General features: G+C 39.0%; 1 protein-coding gene across 6 annotated transcripts in view; it reads left to right on the top strand.

Annotated features, from left to right (window-relative positions):
- Positions 1–11,836, top strand: part of LOC137244515 (uncharacterized) — a 304,677-nt gene extending 292,841 nt beyond the window's left edge. For all 6 annotated transcript variants that reach the window (XR_010951073.1, XR_010951070.1, XR_010951071.1 and 3 more), the window contains one exon: positions 9,791–11,836. The gene's annotated coding sequence lies outside the window, so the exon portion shown is untranslated. The remainder of the gene's footprint in view (positions 1–9,790) is intronic.
- Positions 11,837–21,166: the final 9,330 nt, after the last annotated feature.

Raw genomic sequence — 21,166 nt, 5'->3', positions numbered from 1 at the left:
CATCAAATGAAAGGTGTTAATGATTATTTAAAAGGTAGTGGGCCTTAGTTCTATAGGTGATATCGGCATAGGGGTGTATCATGGGTGACTCTATAACGTGTTTGTACGATATGGGTATAAAATTAAAGGTACTAATGAGCGCTTTAAAAGGGAGTGGCGCTTAGTTGTATATGTGAAGGCGTTTTCGAGATATCGACCAAAATGTGGACCAGGGTGATCCAGAACATCAACTGTCGGGTACCGCTAATTTATTTATATATGTAATACCACGAACAGTATTCCTGCCAAGATTCCAAGGGCTTTTGATTTCGCCCTGCAGAACTTTTTCATTTTCTTCTACTTAATATGGTAGGTGTGACACCCATTTTACAAAGTTTTTTCCAAAGTTATGTTTGGCGTCAATAAACCAATCCAATTACCATGTTTCATCCCTTTCTTCATATTTGGTATAGAATTATGGCTTTTTTTAATTTTTCATAATTTTCGATATCGAAAAAGTGGGCGTGGTCATAGTCGGATTTCGGCCATTTTTTATACCAACATAATGTAAGTTCAGATAATTACGTGAACTAAGTTTAGTAATGATATATCGATTTTTGCCCAAGTTATCGTGTTAACGGCCGAGCGGAAGGACAGACGGTTGACTGTGTATAAAAACTGGGCGTGGCTTCAACCGATGTCGCCCATTTTCACAGAAAACAGTTATCGTCTATCGAATATAATAGAATCTATGCCCCTACCAAATTTCACAAGGATTGGTAAATTTTTGATCGACTTATGGCATTAAAAGTATTCTAGACAAATTAAATGAAAAAGGGCGGAGCCACGCCCATTTTGAAATTTTCTTTTATTTTTGTATTTAGTTGCACCATATCATTACTGGAGTTGAATGTTGACATAATTTACTTATATACTGTAAGATAATAAATTTTTTGTTAAAATTTGACATTACACATTTTTTTTTTTAAAAAGTGGGCGTGTTCATAATCCGATTTCGCGAATTTTTTTTTAGCACACATATAGTAATAGGAGTAACGTTCCTGCCAAATTTCATCATGATATCTTCAACGACTGCCAAATTAAAGCTTGCAAAACTTTTAAACTACCTTCTTTTAAAAGTGGGCGGTGCCGCACCCATTGTCCAATATTTTACTAATTTTCTATTCTGCGTCATAAGGTCAACCCACCTACCAAGGTTCATCGCTTTAGCCGTCTTTGGTAATCAATTATCGCACTTTTTCGGTTTTTCGAAATTTTCGATATCGAAAAATTGGGCGTGGTTATGGTCCGATTTCGTTCATTTTAAATAGCGATCTGAGATGAGTGCCCAGGAACCTACATACCAAATTTCATGAAGATACCTCAAAATTTACTCAAGTTATCGTGTTTACGGACGGACGGACGGACGGACGGACGCACGGACATGGCTAAATGAATTTCTTTTTTCACCCAGATCATTTTGATATATAGAAGTCTATATCTATCTCGATTAGTTTATGCCGTTACGGATTACCGTTATGCGAACAAACTTAATATACTCTGTGATCTCTGCTCAGCTGAGTATAAAAATGTTTAAGTTGGCAAAGGTCGCGAAAATCAAAGCGTGTATGAACGAGTATGGGAATCTGTTGAGGACCTACAAGCATGAAATTTCCAGGGCGAAGAGCCTCGTAGAAAAAATTCTGTGCGGAAATCGGGTGTTTCAGCGAAACCGCTCGGTTGAGAAAAGTCCTAGCAAGGTGAAACATAATTCAAGGATTAACAAAGAAAGAGGACGGGGAATGGTCACTTAATAGTGCAAAGTCCCTTGAGGGGCTTTTCGGCACACATTTCTTATCGGGAGATGATTCAGAAGATCCAGCAGACAGCACTTACACTTCTGCAGAGCGCACCACTACCCGCTCCGTGACCGATATCAAGATTGAATAGCCGGTGAACACTTTCTCTAAGTTTAAACCGCCAAGCCCAGATGATATTTTCCCTGCACGCTACAAACTTCGATTAGAGAGATCGTGGAATGACTTAAAATAATATTCGATGGGTGCTTAAGGCTGGGGCGCTTAAGACTGAGTCATTGAAGAACTGCGAGTGTAAGTGTAATGTTTCTACCAAAGGCGGGGAAGGTCGGTATCACATGTATCACAAAGGCTACATGCCTATTAGCTCAATATCATTTCTGCTCAAAACATTTGAGAGGATAATGTACATAAAGTCAAACATAAATGTAAAACTGTTCTCCACAACTCAAGATGCGTACACAAAAGACAAATCGTTAGTCACGTCACTGCACAGGGTAGATATAAACATAGAAAGAGCCCTGGAATATAAGGAGTATGACTTGAGAGCCTTTTAAGACATTGCCGGGGCTTTCAAAAATGTCTTTAAACGAACGACCATTAATTACATTGAACTACATCCAGCCATAACCATATGCATCGGCTGCATGTTAAATTGCAGGAAGATAACTTCACAAGGGGGTTGTATGAGACCACGAAATCAGCACACACAGCTGCGGACGCATGTCATCATCCAACTTCTCAGGCGGTTCGATGAGGGACCCGTTAAATATACAACATACGCAGATATTAGTGTAGTTGTCATAAGCGGGAAGTAAGGTTGACCACCAACATTGAGAAGACGGAGACAGCCTTGTTTACTAAGAGGTACAAGGTGCCTTATTGGACTAGGTCTAAGCTATGAAGGGTGATCCTGCCAGCTTGAGCGCAGACTACACGCCCAGTAGAACCCCGGCATTAATTACCGGACAAACATACTACTTTATTCCGTACCTGTGCTTCTTAGAGTTACAATAGAGTTGGATGGGTGGCACAAGGATATGAAAACTGCGGCTGAGGCGACATGGGTACCAAAGTACTGGAAGGAGTAGGGTCTGCGGTATACTGTGCTGATCTGAAAATAACCAGATCATACAAGCTGCCAGTTATATGGGAATATATGGGAATTAAGTGGCGGATGAGATAACTAAAAGGGGTGCATCCCTCGAAGCTTGCTTCATAAACGTTCCAATCAAATTGGGCGAGATAAAGAGAAGGCGAGAGTTGCATATGATCGACCAAACGGGAAAGACTGGGTCCATGTCCAAGTGCGGGATTCTGAAGTGGCGAAGATCATGTCTTACTACCTTGAGTAGACTAATAAAGTTACTCTTATTATAAAAGGAGAGAACTGTATACTGATGACGGGTAGTCTGACTTTTATATTAAGCCTAGTCAGTGACAACAGATGTGGGAAGTCCGGGTTGGAGGAGGAAACGATGGAGCACATTTTAGGCTGAGACTCCAGCTTCCAAGAGTGATGCAGCTATCAGATCTAAGTCAAAGCAGCAATAAGCATAGGTTCTAGAAAGCTTCTAGTATTTGCCAAGAGGACGGAGTGATTTTATAACATAGGTCTTGGTTTTTAATATGTGTTTTCAGTTTGGTCGTTAAAAAAAACTTCTGTTAACACTGTGGACTCATTCAGTTCCAGTACCTCACCCCTCACCTTACAGATCGACGGAGACAGCCTGGTTACTAATATTTGATAATAATTTTTTATTTTTTTCTGTATTAAGTTATTATATTTTGTAATTATACGAAAACTGAAAAGAAATTTTAAATGTTCAAAGAAATTATTTTTTAAACTACACCATTTGAAGATGGATTTTACAAAGTGTCAACTTTATTTTAAAGAGCGTAAAGTTAACATTGTCAATTGGAACTTAGAAAGCGTCATTTGGATTTTTTAATTATCAATTGGAATTCAGAAAACATCAGTTGTATTTGAAAAAACATAAACTTTATTTTAGAAAACTGAAAATCGACTAGTTCGATTTTAGAAAGCGACAACTGGAACTTAGAAAGCGTTAGTTGGATGTACTAAAATTCCGAATCAGCGCCTGGAGATACATACTTATATGTAGGTCAATAGGTTAAATGCTACTCTGCAGTAATTGTAAATTTTATTTTTAGCAATCAAAGTAAATCCAAATAAATCTTGTTCAATCGTAATTATTTATGTGTTGTTTGATGGTTTGTGATATGACTTGCGAACTGCCGTCCATAGCAAAAAGGCAGTAAAATGCATTAACTGCCTCTTAGGACATTTTATTGCCAATAAATTTCTGCGATTACAATTTACTTAAGAATCAACTAAATAAATACTCATTTAAAACTCGCAGTGAAGGGTAAAACAAGGTCTTAAATTTGAAGTTTACTTGAAAAGTCTTAAATTTCCCAAATAAAAATTTTACTTTTAGACTTTACTGCCTTTTTTTATGGACGGCAGAATGGGACAACAGTCATTTGCCAACATAAAGGATGTTGTTAGTTTTTCTTTACTTGCATCGTCTTGTTTTATAAAAGGGTTCACCAAAAAAAGCCTTTACATTGGCCAATTAACGCCTACTTGTCCAAAGTACATTTGATCAAGTAATTATGAAAAGTTGGCGTTTTTATAAAACTACAAAACACTCATCATATGAATGTATATATACATTAGCGGTAAAAAAAAGATAATAATATTAATGCATTTAGTCCAGTATGTCTTAAAATCCGATTGTTTGTATAAACATAGTGCAAAAAAAAGTATTATTGTAATCAAGGATGCAAATCGATTGTTTTGTCTCAATTTAAATACCCTGAAATGTTTTTAGGACTTTTCTAAATGACGCTGAGCAACACCACGAGCTCCGTAAGAATTAAAAAAGTTCTCTCCAACCCAATCGAAGTTTTGCCTTCTCTGGAAAGAAAAACGAGGCAAAAAAGTGGGTCTTGCGTAGGCAAGTGCAACGAATCAAACCCTAAGGGTTTTGTTGGCTAGGTCATATTATGAGAATGGTAGAATACGCTCCAGCTCAGAAGGTATTTATGTCGCCATCCATACTTGGAAAAGAGGAATGGCAGGTGTTCATTGGGATGGGATGGATATGTGGCGGATTAGTGGAAGTCTCTAGTTGCTTCCAAATGAATATCAGAAATTGGAAAATAGGTATATCTGTCATGATTTGTTACGCAGCGGCCAAAATCCCCTTATTGCTTAAAATCCAATTTATGATGCATGTTAATGATGGAATAAGATCGTGTGACTTTTGTAACATGTAAGGCCTTACCTTCAGTTCAGACGAGTATTAGTCGGATGTTTCGGTGGGATACTTTCAGTTGTTTAGCCATTTTGATTCCACTACTATATCGATTCCTCTCAATTCGAGCCGTGTCTTTCCGAATCAGGCAGATGATGTATAAATATATTTTGAATTTAACTAATACAAAGCAAATACTTGTGTAACTTGTAAACAATATTAAATTAAATGAATTTGGCCTTCTTGGCAATATTGTGTTGCCACGCAACAGTTGTTAATTTCTTATTAACGATCTGTGCAGTACTATAATTTTGTCTGCAGCTGTACATAAATGAATGTAATACAAAAACAAAGCAATAAAAATCTGAACGAAGCCACCCTTTTTTGTCATCACTAAATACATCACTTAAGCGCAATTTGTCGGACTTCCTTTCAACCAGAAACACAAAACAAATCTCATCGCAACATTAGACAATAAGAAAAGTTCACTATTGTTTTATTGGAACATGACAGTATGTAAACTCTGTGAAAATGCAGAAGTATCTCACTCACAAGCGATAATAATGTAAGTCCAAGGCCATGTTTTTCAGTGCGACTTTAAACTCCAGTTAAAGTTAACCAGAGTTTAACCCTGCCACTTCGGCCGGTTAAGCTGAGATTTTATGTTATAGAAAAAAGCAGCAAGGTTCAACTGTAGTCAACTTTAAATATAGCTTAAATTCACACTGAAAGACCAGAAATAAATATGAAATATGTAGTTTGGAAACTACTGCTGCCAATTTTTATACACAAGGTTACTTGTTTTAACTTTTATAGGACAATAGTTTTTTGTAATGTTGTAAGGGAATCACAAAAACAATATCAACTTAGAAATCAAACAAAGAATAACACTTGCCATCAAGTGCTACTTTGGTCTGAGTAGGCAATTGAAAAGTACAGTCCTCTCTCTACGAACAAAAATCACGCACTACAAATCCTCATGATGAGATGGCTCTTGGAGTATACGTGAGAAAAGTTCTCCGGAAGACTTATGGTTCGATCCGTGATGCTTATTCTCACTTAGATAATGCCTAGGATACCCATCTAGCGGCAACTAGCTACACAACATGCTGTACCGAAAAGCGCCGACACAAACATCTGGTGGCCATAGAGCATAACATATAGGCGAATCCTTTGCGATGAATAGTGGACATACACCATTTGTAGATGTGACATATAGAACTAGTGTAGAGGTGAAACATGGACACATATTTCAGTAGCATCTGAGTATAATGCGTATTGAAATTTAGGAATACTAATTTTATGCGCGGCAGTTTCAGAAGAGTGGTTAGAGTTTAACGCTAAGCAGTCCATATAAAGTTTAAACGTAAACGTATATAAATGTAAAAAAACACAGCTAATATAAAACACGAATTTCATGACCTGTTTAGGTAGTCGCAGTCACACCTCTTTATAGGCCAAGTTTGCCTAGAAGCTCTTTCTTTCACATTAGGCTCCATTTCTATAAAAGAAAGTGTGGTTAGAAACTCTCGGCACTACGACAGCTGGCGTTGAGATGATGCCAATGTCCAAATTTAGTGATATCGAGAAAAACATTTTCTGAAAGCTGAGCATTGGCACGGACCTTTGAAATATAATATTAAACATGGATTACATATGCCGATAGCGAAAAAGCTGTAGGACCTCGTTAAAACCCTTGCGGTCTTTTAAAAATTGACTGAAAGCTCGTCTTGAGCAGGCAAAGTACCAAGAGACCTACCTCCTCTTAATACTGCATTTCAGTAAATTAAAGGATTTTAGTTTAGTCTGGAAAAGTGCTTAAACAGATTAGGGATTTAGGCTCAAAGTTTTAGCCGTGCCGTTTTAACGAATTGTTTTAAATGACAGTAACTATGTTGCATCCTCATAGGATAGACCATATTTGCATATGTATGTATAAGGTCCGATTTTTCAGTGCGAGTTTAAACTCCATTTAAAGTTGACTAGAGTTTAACCCTGCTACAATGCGAACAATGCGGCAATGTTAAACTCTTTGATGTAGTTTGATAGAGCAGGATCTAATTCATCAACCTGGCATAACAGCAACATCAAATATTGGCCACACACAAAGTAAATCAACATTACGATGAGTTCACTTCCTATTATTTTCAATAGAAAATTCAAATAGTTAGTTGTTTGCAATGTAAAATTTTTAAATGTCGGTTATCAAATTTGCACTTTAAGCCGACAATGTTTCAGCTTTCATATCAATTAAAGTTCATCATATCTATATTTAAATGTAGATAACATATATGGGAGAGCACACAGCTGAGTATATGTGGGAATCGATAACCGCACAACCCGTAGTGGACAGACGTACTAGTACAGGATCGCACCTAACATACTTGCCAATACAACCCTGACGAATGACAACTAAAAAGACTAAGTGGAACGGACGAGATATAATTCAGCCGCTAAGCTAAGAATCGGACGCTTGACAAATTTGACCGCGACTAAATAATTATTGTCAATTAAAACTATTATATTACATGTTAACCGGTGTTTTTTTATTTACCAAACGGAGTAGAACCCACATATATAATATTATATATTACACTTCCTTATTTGTTTATAATACAACTTTATATTCCTCCGTCATAATCCGGCGACAGATAGTTATTATTGATTAACATATACAAGGTATAAGAAAGATAAGTTCTGCAAAAACTTTTTATTTTCCATAATTGAACCCGGACATACATACATACATACTTAGTTATTAAAAAATGCTCTTTATTTCGATATTAAACATTTATGGAAATTTCGTAAAGGCGGAATAAGTTAAACGCGTTTTCGCGTCATAGAACGATATCGGCAAAATACTTCTCTTAGCCATATAGACGAAAGCAAACCGATTTAAATTGAATGTTCTCCTCACAATTTTCGAGATTCGAACCAAACTTATCATACCATTTCATTTTCATGAAAGGTATAAAAATAAAGTAAGAGGAAATAAAAATGGTAAGCACTGAAAAAGGAAAGCACTGAAAAAGGATAAGAAAGGAAGGCTATAAAAGAAAATAGTAGAAAAGAAAAGAATAGAAAAAAAAGAAAAGAAAAGAAAAGAAAAGAAAACAAAGGGAAGTTGAAGTTTATCTGTAGTGGCTGACTTTTAGCCACTAGGCGAACTTCGGTCAGGTTAAATCATTGTTTACTATATAGTTTGGCAGCTTAAATTGAGGTTATGTAGCGAATTTAGTGGAAGGCAGTCGAATGGAGTGGAATAAAGAACAGCAGGAAGAGCAGAGTTGCATTGCATCAATATACTTTCAACCTTTGTATCAATATTACAGATAAATGTAGAAAAATCTCCTAAATACTTAAAAATAAGCAAACATTTTCCCTAAACCATGATACAAAAAAGAAGGTAGTTCCACTCAAAATTTGTTTGAGGTATTTCGGGATTTTTGAAGTTTCATAATATTTGTTGCTTTGCCAGAAGCGTTGCGAAAATTGTGGTTTCCTTTAGGATGAAAACGAAATGATCATCTGAGACAATAATAATATGCTTTAGAACGATTTATGTGTCTACAGATCGATTGAGAATACAGTAAAACATGCAATTTTATTGAAAAATAGTGGATAATGACTCATACATTGGTTAATGACTCATATCTTTATGGCAGCTTGACCCCCAGACAGAAAAAAAAAATACACGAAAAATCCTGTTGTTCCTCCAAAGTCTGCACATCTATGTCAATGCTAAAAGGGCACAGAATGTGTAAAGGCGGGCTGCCCCAAGGTGACCCCTGGTACAACGGGCAAAAACACTCTCATAACTAGTGGCTAACCTGCAGAGCTAGAGGGCAATGTTCTCCCTTAAAAATGGTTTAACAATTCCCTCCTAAAGCGCAACGCTTGAATTATACAATAAATAACAAAATAAAAAATGTGGACTTGTAGCCAATTTATCAAGGAATTGCGGTGTCGGTTTATAAGGACCTCCTTTGAGCAAGGAATTGACAAACGTGTATGGTTTGTCAACGTGTTCTGAGCAAACGTACGGACACTTAAGAAGGCTATATTCCCTTTCTTTGCATACTTCGATCCATGTTTCTTCCACAAAAACAATTTTCGGGAGTTCGAAAAACTTATTAAAAACCTTCTTTTCTAGGCTGATATTTCGTATTAAAATATTTCCAAGGCATGGGGCTCATTTTTTTCTTTTTTATTTAAAATAACTATGAAAGTAATTAGTCATATCCGTTAATATGAAATCCATTAAAATTAGAAAAAATCGTAACATTTTTCAATTTGGTAGCTTGTTTTTGGTGAAATTCTCATTGTCCCCGCAAAAGTCAAGTGGCTAACGTCACACTAAATGGAATGCTATATATTCCAAAACTATCACAGTTTTTGTCTGTTTAAAAATAGAACTTGATTTTTTTTTTAAGATTTACGTAATGTGGACGTTAGAGACGTTTGTGTGTGTGCTAGTTTTGAGCGACCAGCTGTTAGTTGCGCTATTTGTAAAGGTTTATCATGGGCTAAATATTTCAATGTTGGGAGGTAATAGCACGGTACAGCCAGTTTGCTTTAACATTATTATCCGTCATCTCTTGCAAAGTGTAAACTTGCTTTAAACCTGTAATAAATGCGTATGTTTTTTCCAGGCTAAAATAGTATACTACAGTATTATAAATAATAAAATATTTTTCTTTTTGTTTTCAGGTTAAGCCGTGTATAAAGTCAGCATAACCAACCGTTAAAAGGATCCCTTGAGCTTCTTTATTAATTTTTTTTGTTCAATGTGCCAAAATCTCAAACATTAGTACAGTAGCCTTCCAGAATACCATAAATTAGTACAGAAGGTTCTTACATCTAACAATGATATCGTACTACAATGACAAAATTTATATCGCCATCTCTTCAATTGCAATGTGGAACCAACGCCCCTAACACCGCTGTCACTGTGGTCCACCCCTGTTGAAACTGCAAGTTTCCTTGGATTCTCGTTAGAGGATATTGATGATATTTGTGATCGGTCGCGTCTATTAGATGGGGCGAAGCACTGCTACAACAGCAACGACAACATTGTACGCAAAATTTGGATCGAATACACATAGAACTCCGTCATTGCATGCATGGAAAAATCGAATCACTTTATGAAATAAAAAACTGCGCCATATCAGGGCGTCACAATATTTACAAAGCAATTCGATGTGCTCCTAAATTTTCAAATAATTTGACGATATCTTCCGTTCTCGCATCAATATCATTATGTACATATATTCAGTAGTGCCAAACAGAGCAATGTTTTGATATAACATAGGGTTGCGAATGACTTTTTGGTGTTCGCATTCGATAAACACATCATACAACTAGAATTGGATACACGTATTTTTCACAACTTTCCAGGCACTCTGCGGTAACAGATATTCGTTGCAAAACATGGGTTGTTTTGAGTTTCAAATGCTATTGCCAGTGATTCCTTTTTTCTCTCGAGCCTCAAATATAGACATTCTATTTTACTGTTGATGATACCGACTATGTCTTTCGGTGGAATGTGTTGTACATTTCAAAGGTCCTGAGAGAAACGAATCTTCATATTTCGATGGTGTTATCTAATAAAGGAATGTACTCCGAAGTATTCTTAACAGTCAGATGTATTGTGAGTATCTCGCTGTGTTTGTCTGTCACAAGTTCTTGATTTTTTAATTTCTACGTTTCACTCGTTTGCTAAATTCTTCGCATCTGTTTATGTTTCGAACTTTTCATAAGCGATCATCAACGGCAAACTTCAGAATGGTATAATTTCTTTCGACCAGTCTTTTCACGCACAACAGATTAAGTTTATGGTCAAGGAATTTACATATGTAACGCAGTATTGCGATTAGGGCGGTGTGATGGTAGCATGTTCGCCTACTACACCCAAGATACCCGTAACAGGTCCCGTAAGAAGCAACGTCAAAATGCTTTAGAAACTTTAGATAAATTTAACAGTGTCGGGCGACGAAAGTGAACCAGAAGAAAGCTAAGCGATTATGCAAAATTTAAAACATATTCTATTTTCAAGTTGTTCTGCCCAGCTCAGTTAAATGTGCGAATTATTAACAATAATCGTGTTAACGCATTTCATGAAATTAGTGCTGCCAAAAATTTATAATAGGGGGAGTCATTTAACCTTATAAATGCCTCATAAAGTGTGTAAACGTATAAATTTATCTAGTGCGTAAATGAACTGTCACACATTTCATGGCGTAAACGTGGTAAACTCAAAGGAATGCAACTTTGCAAACATAACAGCCGTCATTTTCATCAGAAATCTCCAACATCAGTTTTGTCTTTTCACTTAATCTTGGCATTTCTTAGTTTGTATAACAATAAACAAATTTTTTTTGGCAATAATACAGCTGATCGACAATTAAGTTTATCAAGAATATTACTACATAGGTGCTTTCATTTAACAGCGTACGTAAATGGATATAATTTTACACCTTATACATTTATATGCTTTAATGAGTACCCCTAATGTAAGTTACGTATATACCAGCGGCTTTTAAGACCAAGTCAAGTCACCATTGAAGTGCTCATTATTCCCGGACTTTCATCCCGTCAAATGACAAAACCCTTTTTTGCTAGACTGGTATTTCTTCGTATTTACACATTTCAAATACACGCAGCTCATTTTTTTCCTTTTTTATTTAAAATAAATATGTATGTATGAAAATAATTGACCTGTATCCGTTAATCTGAAATAATGGTAACATTTTTCAATCCGGCAGCCAGAATTTTATGTCATTGTGATTGTCCCCTCAAAAGTCAAGTGGCTTACGTCGTCACATTAAGTTGAACTACCTACATTTTGTGTAACACGGACTTACGTTGAGTTCTGTAAAATAAGATCACAGAACTTTAAAAGACATCACTAAACGCTAGTAAGCAGTGAACCAAAATCGAACCAAATGATTATCTTGATTAAAAATCGAAAACTTTAACACGCACATTGTAATTCGGTTAAAAACCAGTTCATATAAAGCCATGAGTCTTAGGTTATTTCTAGGCTAAAACTAAAACAGTAAATATGTAAGCTAAAAATAAAATTATATATATATATATACTAGGGCGGGTCGATTTAAAAATCGCTCATTGCTTTGTGAAAATCGTATTCTAGGATCAAAATAGGAAACTTTGCCGAAGGAACCATACTTCAAAACGAATTCTGATGTCTCCCCTTTGGGTCGAACTTTTGGGTAGGGGCAATTTCAATTCTACCTGCTGTGTCTTGTGGTGGCTTAAAAAAAAACAACACAAGCAATTTTACGATCTGCAATTGTGTCACAGTGATACCTTCATTTTTTAAAACGGTTGAATAAAAACCCACACAACTATGTTTACGACATGCAAATGCATCACAGTGATGCCTTGGTTTTAAAAAGGGGTTGTAAAAACGCTAATTTCTAATCATTTTTTTTTAATTTCTTTTCTATTACTAAGTTAAATTCATTTTTTCATTTACATATGTTCTGACTAAATAAATTTCTAAAGAGAAAAATAAACTCCAAAAACAAAAAACATAGGCATTTCAAAGTGGGATTTTTCAAAATTTGCCCCTACGACCCAAAGGGGGGGACATCAGAATTCGTTTTAGAGGTATGGTTCCTTTGGCAAAGTTTCTTATTTTGATCCCTAGAATATGATTTTCACAGAGCAATGGGCGATTTTTTTGCCTCCCCAAAATCGACCCGGCCTAATATATTGTTACGAATATTAGCAAAACTAAGGAGTGCTGCCAGCTCTAAGCCGATGCTAAGCAGTGACGTGAATGCACATCAATAATTCAATCATCATGTATCTACGTAAACGAAACAATAACTGCGTCTGCATATATGTACCATGTACGTATACGAGCAGCGGAGAGTCAATGCACAAATACATGCATATATCTGAGATACTCCTATAAGTATGCAATGAGAAAAAACTGTAAAATTGTGCAATTGTAGTTACAGCTGAGAAGTTTGAGAGCTACTGGACTAGTAGATTCTAGAAGATGCGAAGGTTGAAATCGAAGAGTATAAAAGGCGGCAATTGTAGAGGCGCTGGAATTCAGTTTGATTTGAGTTGTGAAGCAGTTACGACTAAGACGATATCTAGCGAGCAATAGCAGTATTATTTTGAAAGTCAGTTTCATTTAAGCTATCAGTTTGGTTATTAAGCTATTCGTTGCACAGTTTGAGTATTATTGTGAAGTATTTTAATAAAGGCCATTTTTCCATTATTCAATATTGGAATTATTTATTCAACAGTTTAACGATACGAACCTAGAAAAAGGGCAAATAAGAGGATTTGCAGCAAATTCGTTACAATATATATTGGTATGTGCATATATACTAACATACAATGGTAATTAAAATTGTTAAATGAACTCATGTGTGCCAAACAAATTTCTAAAATTCATACCATATTATGATATTACGCCTTTAATCATAAAATTGTAAAAATACTCGTACTTAAAATCAATATAATAAAGAAGCTTGGCCCAAAATTTTTTCGGAGGTTATCGCGCCTTGCATTTATTTAGTTATTTAATATAATAAACAAAAATGTATAAACAAATATGTATTTAATTATAAAAAAAATATAGCAATACACATACATATGTACTAGAGATATACGCCGCCGATAAACGAGGCCACCTCCGCCGATTTTCGTCGCTTTTCGCACGCCGCCATCGAATGTCAAAAAATATCGGCGCGGCGTTGGCGGTGTTGGTCGCGTTACTATATATTCGACTCCTTTAAGACTGTCAACGGATGCGCATCACTGCCAGTTATATATATGAAATTGGGAAATTTAACTCTTGCTAACCGTTCAAAAGTTGTTTAAGCTCAACACGGATTTTGCATCACCAAATTCACTAAGCTATTTAAATAAATAATATTTTCAGAAAATTAATAAGGAGCAATGAATTCAAAAAAATTACCCAAGTCGAACATGTTTTTAAAGTTCAACTTATCCAAAAAAGGTGCAGGTTTTTTCAAAAGTTCTATATCCCGATTGGCTAAAAGAATAAGCGAAATCGTTGATGCAAACCTTAATAGGTTCCAAGATTTTAAATACTCCTTTGAAATGATTCTCACATCATACTAAGTTGAAGATATACATATGTACACTTGACCTTATATTCAAACCTCTGTTGTTTATGTGCGAAACTATTAAAAAGCGGCTGAAACATATACATATGTAATACTCCTATACTGCTACAAAAGTGCCATCAGATATATTAATATTTAAACGTTTTTTTTTTTTTTTTCAATAATCGAATGTACCTAAATTTAAATTGTTTCTTGCCACACTTATGCTGGTACAATCACAAAAATTGTATAGGCTGTCTTGTTTTGATTTCGAATTCAAAACACATTGCGAGAATTTTCTGTTAGCAATATAGGAGTATTACATATATGGCCTGAAATGTCAATTTTGATTTTCACAAATCATCATTCACCACCCAAGTCTCCCGGATTGACATTTCCAACTATAAGGCGACCCTATCCCCAACTAGTCCTTGGAGTGAATCAAATTGATTGTAGCCTATCAACCAAGTTTAAATACCAACCTCCTACACGTTACGTCTCCTGTTACAAATGTGAATATGTAAGCACATATATTTACCAGGTGAGGCTTTGTCGGAAAACTGAAGTAACGCCGTCATCCATAATAAATTCACATATCATAAGTCCGGAAAACAACAGTTTGGACTGAGCATATAACCTTAACATCTTTCAACTTAAAATTGGTCGACATTCACTTCAAAATATCGTTTTGGTTTAACAAAGACTATCGAAATCAATGTTTCGAACACAAACGTCTGCAAATTTTGGCCTACATTTGAATTTTTTTCAGGGTCCTTATAAAATTTAATTATGAAGGTGCGTCGAAGATTATACGATTTTCACCCATGAGTAACGCAACGATATCCACTTAGACAGCTCATGATTTCGAGGGCGGCATCCGAATAGTTACTCCTTAACGTTTCGAGGTGTTTCTCCGGTGTAGCTTGGCAGCATAGCGCGACAAAAACATCCGCCAGAAAGTCTTCGGAGCTACACTTAGAGCTTCTAGAAAAGTGACATCGACGAAGGTATGAGTTCGAAGTCGCAGTACTATAGCTTCTGTGCAGGCATAAGGTGTGAGGATCAGGAGGCGTGGTAGCGACTGGTGGTAGGGATTGCCACTGTTCGCACTTCGGAAATTGTAGCTCTAAAAAACAGTCGAAAAAACTGAATATTAGAGTATTAGCCGAGTATGAAACCCTAGGGCATATGTCGCGTATCATCGAACGCATTCACGGAGACGAATGCAATAATTATTTCCTCCCACATCATGCCATCAAAAAAGAGGACCACAAAGGTAAGAGTGGTTTTCAACGCATCTTCACGTACTACTAATGGAGTTAGTCTCAACGACGTGCTCTGCCCCGGTCCAGTTCTACAAAGCGACCTGACCATTTTAATTTTACGCTGGTGATTCTTTAGGCTCATTCCTTTTCAACACATCCGGTCCGCGCAGGACATGATTTTCGATTTCGATGAAATTTTAATACGTTGTTCTTTGGTCAAAATAATGAAACATGTGTTTTTTTTGTTTGCCTCAAAAAATTTTTTTCGGATTTATCGGCAATTGAATTCGATAAAATGCAATCGATATTTTATTCACCTTTTTCTAAAACTGTCAATAACTTTGTCAAAAGTTAACCGATTCTCATGATTTTTTCTTTGAAATGTTCGTTATTACTTTTACTTTTACATAAATTTATAAACAATAGCATAGGTTAGGTTAGGTTGAACTGGCCGGTCCATGAGGAACTCATATAGACTGATTGAGTCAGTAGTGTTACCAGAAGTTTGTTTTAACGACCAAACTGAAAAACCCTATGAAAAACCAGGACCTATGTTATAAAATAACTCCGTCCTCTTGGTAAATACTAGAAGCTTCCTAGGACTTAAGCCACTTGCTGCTTCTAGATCTGACAGCTGTATCACTCCTAATAGCTGGAGTCTTACACACATAATCTTCGACACTTTACAGCCCCGCGCTTGAACCCACGCCTTTCCCGCTTGGTCGATCATGTGCACCTCTCGCCTTCGCTTAATCTCGCCCGATCTAATTAGGACGTCTACGGAGCAAGCTTCAAGGGATGTGCCCTTTTTAGCTAGTTCGTCCGCTTTTTCTTTCCCATCTATTCCCATATGCCCTGGGACCCAATATAGATGTATGCCTCACCCTGTCCCGATTCTTTCCAGAGACTGCTTACACCCTAACATGCATTTAGATGCTGTGCTATGCGAGATTATTGCCTTAATTGCTGCTTGACTGTCAATATAAAAGTTAACACGGTTTCAGCTTAAGCTATTCTCTTCTATGGTTTCTACTGCTTTGGTTACGTCTAATATTTCCGCTTGGAAAACGCTACAGTAATCCGGCAGCCTGTGGGATCTGCTTATTTCCGGATCAGCACAGTATACCGCAAACCCTACTCCTTCCACTATTTTGGAACCACCTGTGTACACATGTACCGCCTCGTCCGCCATTTGCGCACCCTTGCGCCAACCGTCCACCTCTATTTTGGCCTAAAGATCTCCCTCGAAGCGCAGATAAGGAATCAGGTCGTCTGTTCGTCTTGTGATTGATGACGCTGTACTACTATGGCCATATGGTCGGCGCTCAAGCTGCCCCGAGGCACCGAGCCTGGTTGCTGTTGTTAATGCTTTGTTCTTTGTTACCAGGTCTACAGGTGGAATGTGCAGAATGGCACACAGTGCAGCCGTCGGGGTTGTTTTCAGGGCTCCCGTAATTCTAAGCATCGATAGTCTGCATACCCCCTCTAATTTTTTGAGGTATGTTGTTTTTTGTGTGGCTTTCCACCAAACAAGAACTCCATAGTATAGAATAGGGCTTAAAATAGTTGTAAAAACCCAATGAGAAAGAGAGGGCGATAAGCCCCACGTACACCACAGCATTTTTTTACATGCAGAGAGTGCCGTTGAGACCTTCTTGACCCTCTCCTCCACGTTGAGCTTCCATGACAGCTTACTTGCTAGGATGATTCCTAGATATTTTGTGCAAGGTTTCTACTGTAAGGTCACCCCTCCTAACTTAGGCCTGGTCCAATTTGGGACCTTGTACCTCTTTGTAAACAAGACCATATCCGTCTTCTCCGCATTGACTTTCAACCCGACATTAGATGCCCAGGTATGAATATCACGAAGCGCCCGATCCATCAAAGAACTAATCGTTGGAAGGTACTTTCCACTTATGACAATTGCAACGTCATCTGCGTAAGCCGTAAGTTTTACGGGTCCCTCATCGGTTGATGACCAGCGTCCACAGCAGAGGTATTAGCACCCCTCCCTGCAACGTGCCCCTGTCCACTGATTTCGTGGCCTCGTACAATCCCCAATGTGATGTAATCTTTCTGCAATTTAACGTGCAGACGATCCATCTGATTAAGGCAGGATGTACTTTGATGTAATTAAGACCATCCATAATCGCCCATCTTGCAATATTATTGAAAGCCCCGGCAATGTCCAAGAAGACTCCTAGAGCATACTCCTTATATTCCAGGGATTTCTCTATGCTTATTACCACCCTATGCAATGCGATATCTACCGACTTGCCTTTGGTGTACGCATGCTGCGTTGTGGAGAGCAGCTTTTCATCCACGTTGGACTTTATGTACACATCTATCAGCCTCTCAAAGGTTTTGAGCAGAAAAGATGTTAAGCTAATGGGTCTATAGTCTTTGGCATACACGTGACCGATCTTCCCCGCCTTTGGTAGGAAAGCTATACGAGAAGTTCTCCAAGAGTGCGGTACATGATTCAGCCTTATGCACCCATCGAATATTATTTTAAGCCATTCCACGACTGCCTTACTTGAAACTTGTAGCATGACCGGGAATATACCGTCTGGGCCCGACGATTTAAACTTAGAAAACGTTTTCACTGCCTGCCCATTCTATCTTGGTATCGGTCACCAAGCCCGGAACTACTAGCTCCGTGATCGAAGTGTGAGTGATGTCTGCTGGCTCTTCCAAACCGTCTCCCGATGGGAAATGTGTGTCGAGAAGCACCTCAAGGGATTCCTCACTATTACGTGACCATTCCCCGCTCTCTTTCTTTATTAGTTCCTGGACTATATTTCCCTTTGCTATGACTTTTCTCAACCGTGCTGTTTCGATGGAGCAGGAGCCCGTACAAAAACTTTTCCATGAGTTTCTCTTCGTCCTGGTAATTTCACGCTTGTAGATCCTCAGTAGATCCCTGTGCTCGTCCCGACACGCTTCGCTTTCCGCGGTCTTTGCGAGCTTAAACATTTCTTTTACCTGTCTTCTTAGAAGACTCAGCTCATTGCTCCACCATGGCGGCCTTGCTTTTCCTCTGAATCTACTTAGAGGACAAGCATTGTTACACGCAGTCATAAGCGTCCTTGTTAGGAATTCATTCGACTCCTCCAGTTCCTCCACATTGGCAACCTCTTTGGGTTGTCCCAGTTTTGTTTCTACATGCTTCTGGGATTTAGTCAAGTTCGTTTACTTAGGGTTTCTAAAGGTTCCTCCCTTCTTTACCCTCTTTAGGGGGATGCTGAAGCTGATATACGCATGGTCGGAGAAGGATGGTCTATCAAGAACCATCCAATCACACCTTGATATATCACGCTCGGAACTCAATGTAATATCCAGAACATTGCTGGATGTTGGACCAATGTATGTAGGGACATTTCCCCTGTTGGCTATCTGAAAATAGGTTTGCAGGATGTAACAAAACAGAGATTCGCCTCTCTCGTTCGTATCTGCTCCTCCCCACGCATTGTGGTGCGCATTTGCATCTGCGCCTATGACCAACCGCCCTTTGCGCCCTTCCTCCTGTACTAGCCTTTTGCACTCCATCGGTGGAACCTCCGCAGCATGGGCCATGTAGCAGGACGCCAGGATAAATGCCTGCTTATTCTTTTGCTCAACGGCCACCGCTACGAGATCCTCAGTGGTGTAATTAGGCAGCATATATGAATGCAGCTGTTTCCTTACCATTACTAAAGCTCGCACCCGTCCTTCCGTTCGCGCGTAGTAAACGCCAAACCCGCGCACGCTAAGTCCAGAAACCTTTCCTCCTGATGAGAGCCTCGGCTCCTGGATCAGCGCCACGTCAAACGAACCCTCCTCAAGGGTTAGGAGGAGTTCGCTCGACGCCAATTTACTGTGTTGGAGGTTTATCTGTAGGACTCGCAGCACCATTGGGCTGTTCGTCCCCCTCCAGCAACTTCGTCTTGACGTCGTCGTCCTCCCCTTGGCCTTTTGGTTTAAGTATTCGAGGCCCCCTTCAGCCTCTCGTGACTGTTGTGCCAGGTGTTCCTCTGTGCGAGTCACAGCACCATTTAGCGGTTGGTCCTCTTCTAGCACGTTCGTGGTGACGTCGGGGACCTCCACCTGTCTTTTTTCCCTTAGGCTTTTGAGGTCCTTTTCGACTTCGCCCACCTCTAGCATGTTAGGGTTTTAATCCTCGGGACTTCTTTTCCTGAGTCGCATGTAAATTTTGCCAGTGCCAAAGGACATTTTGCCAAGCTGCGTGTACAAAATATCCTCCGCCTGCTTGTTTATTTGGAAGATGTAGAACTGACCATCCTCGGTAGGCCGAGATACAGTAAGTACCTTCCAATCCTGTGTCGGTATGCTCGGATTCTGATTCTGCAGAAGTCGCAGTGTATCCTCCGACTTCATCACGCATGGTATCCATACCTTAACTTTTGGTACCGTGGGGATTTGCGCTTTATCCACCACCTCAAACCGCGCGTTCGTGCCTTGCCTTTGAGGTTTGGAACCACTTCCTCCAGCCACCGCAAGCTCGCGATGTTGTCGCACGCTATCATCTTCACACCATTATACCATCCCCCGAATCAAAGGTTGGAAGGGGCTTACTTGGTTGTTCCCGCATCATCTTAAGCATTAAGCTAATAAGCTCCCTTTTTACAGATCTCCACCTTTCAGTAGTCATTTGTCAGAAAGGACTGCTACGATCAACCAGCGCCACAGTCAGTGACTGCTTTGCCACATAAATCATCTTCTCGGGAAAAGCAGGAGTCTTAGTGTTATCTCCCTTTGGCGCCTCCGAGAAAGCCGGAGTCTTAGCGTTAACTCTCTTTAGCGCCTCTGAGAAAGCCGGAGTCTTAGCGTTGTCTCCCTTTGGCTTATCTCCTACTTCCGTAATTGTAACTTCCCTCTGACTCGCAGCTTTCGAGGTAGTTGCTACCTCGCTATTGGAGCCCATCTGTCTTACAGCTTTGGACCTACTTGTCTTGTGTATGCGACTGCCCTGCCTCGCGGCTCTAGGACTGGGTCCTTTCTGCCTCTTGAAAGCAGGCTTGTCGCCTTCCGCCGAACGTTGCCTCTTCATTCTGCCATTCGACGCTTCTTCCTCCTCTTACCGGTGGGCAGAATAGAGGGTTTCTCGCAGCAAACCTTTTGAACTGCCTTCGACCTGATTCTACCGCTTCATGGGGCCATTCCAAGCGCTCGATCTCCACTTCTGTTGGGTCGACCACTGCTCCCAAGCGTTGTACAATTCTCAGTGCTGCACGGTACTGCGAGAGAGCTCTTTTACTTCCTCTGCTCCGTACCCTTTTCCACTCTTCTACTCCGTTTGCATTTGTGTGTTTCTCCAACACGGAGTTCATTGAATCAGCACTACTCTCGCTCCCCGAATCCGACGCATCGCTTAATTCGTATTTGCCGTCCTTGGATTGCGACTCAGTCCTCCTCTTTACATCGTCCTTATTACAATCAAGTAATGAGTCGTTCATCTTGGTCGTACGACCACCTGCCCGACAAGGTGGGCTCAGCGGTCCAGTATTATATACGGGGAAAGAACCGTCCGCCACAGCAGCGCCCCTTACTGTGGTAAGGCCATAAATACTTCCCGAGGTGGCCCGGTATCGGGAAGGCTCCGTTCGAATACAACCGAATTTATCCCCTGGCTGCAAATCGTCCAATAGGCACGGTCCGCATAACACCCTGGATTAGGGGGTTAGCAGTTCTAGGTCACTGACATCCCG

This window comes from Eurosta solidaginis, chromosome 3, assembly GCF_040869045.1.
Source record: "Eurosta solidaginis isolate ZX-2024a chromosome 3, ASM4086904v1, whole genome shotgun sequence".
Classification (NCBI taxonomy): Eukaryota; Metazoa; Arthropoda; class Insecta; order Diptera; family Tephritidae; genus Eurosta; species Eurosta solidaginis.
This window is presented reverse-complemented; position numbering and strand designations above follow the sequence as displayed.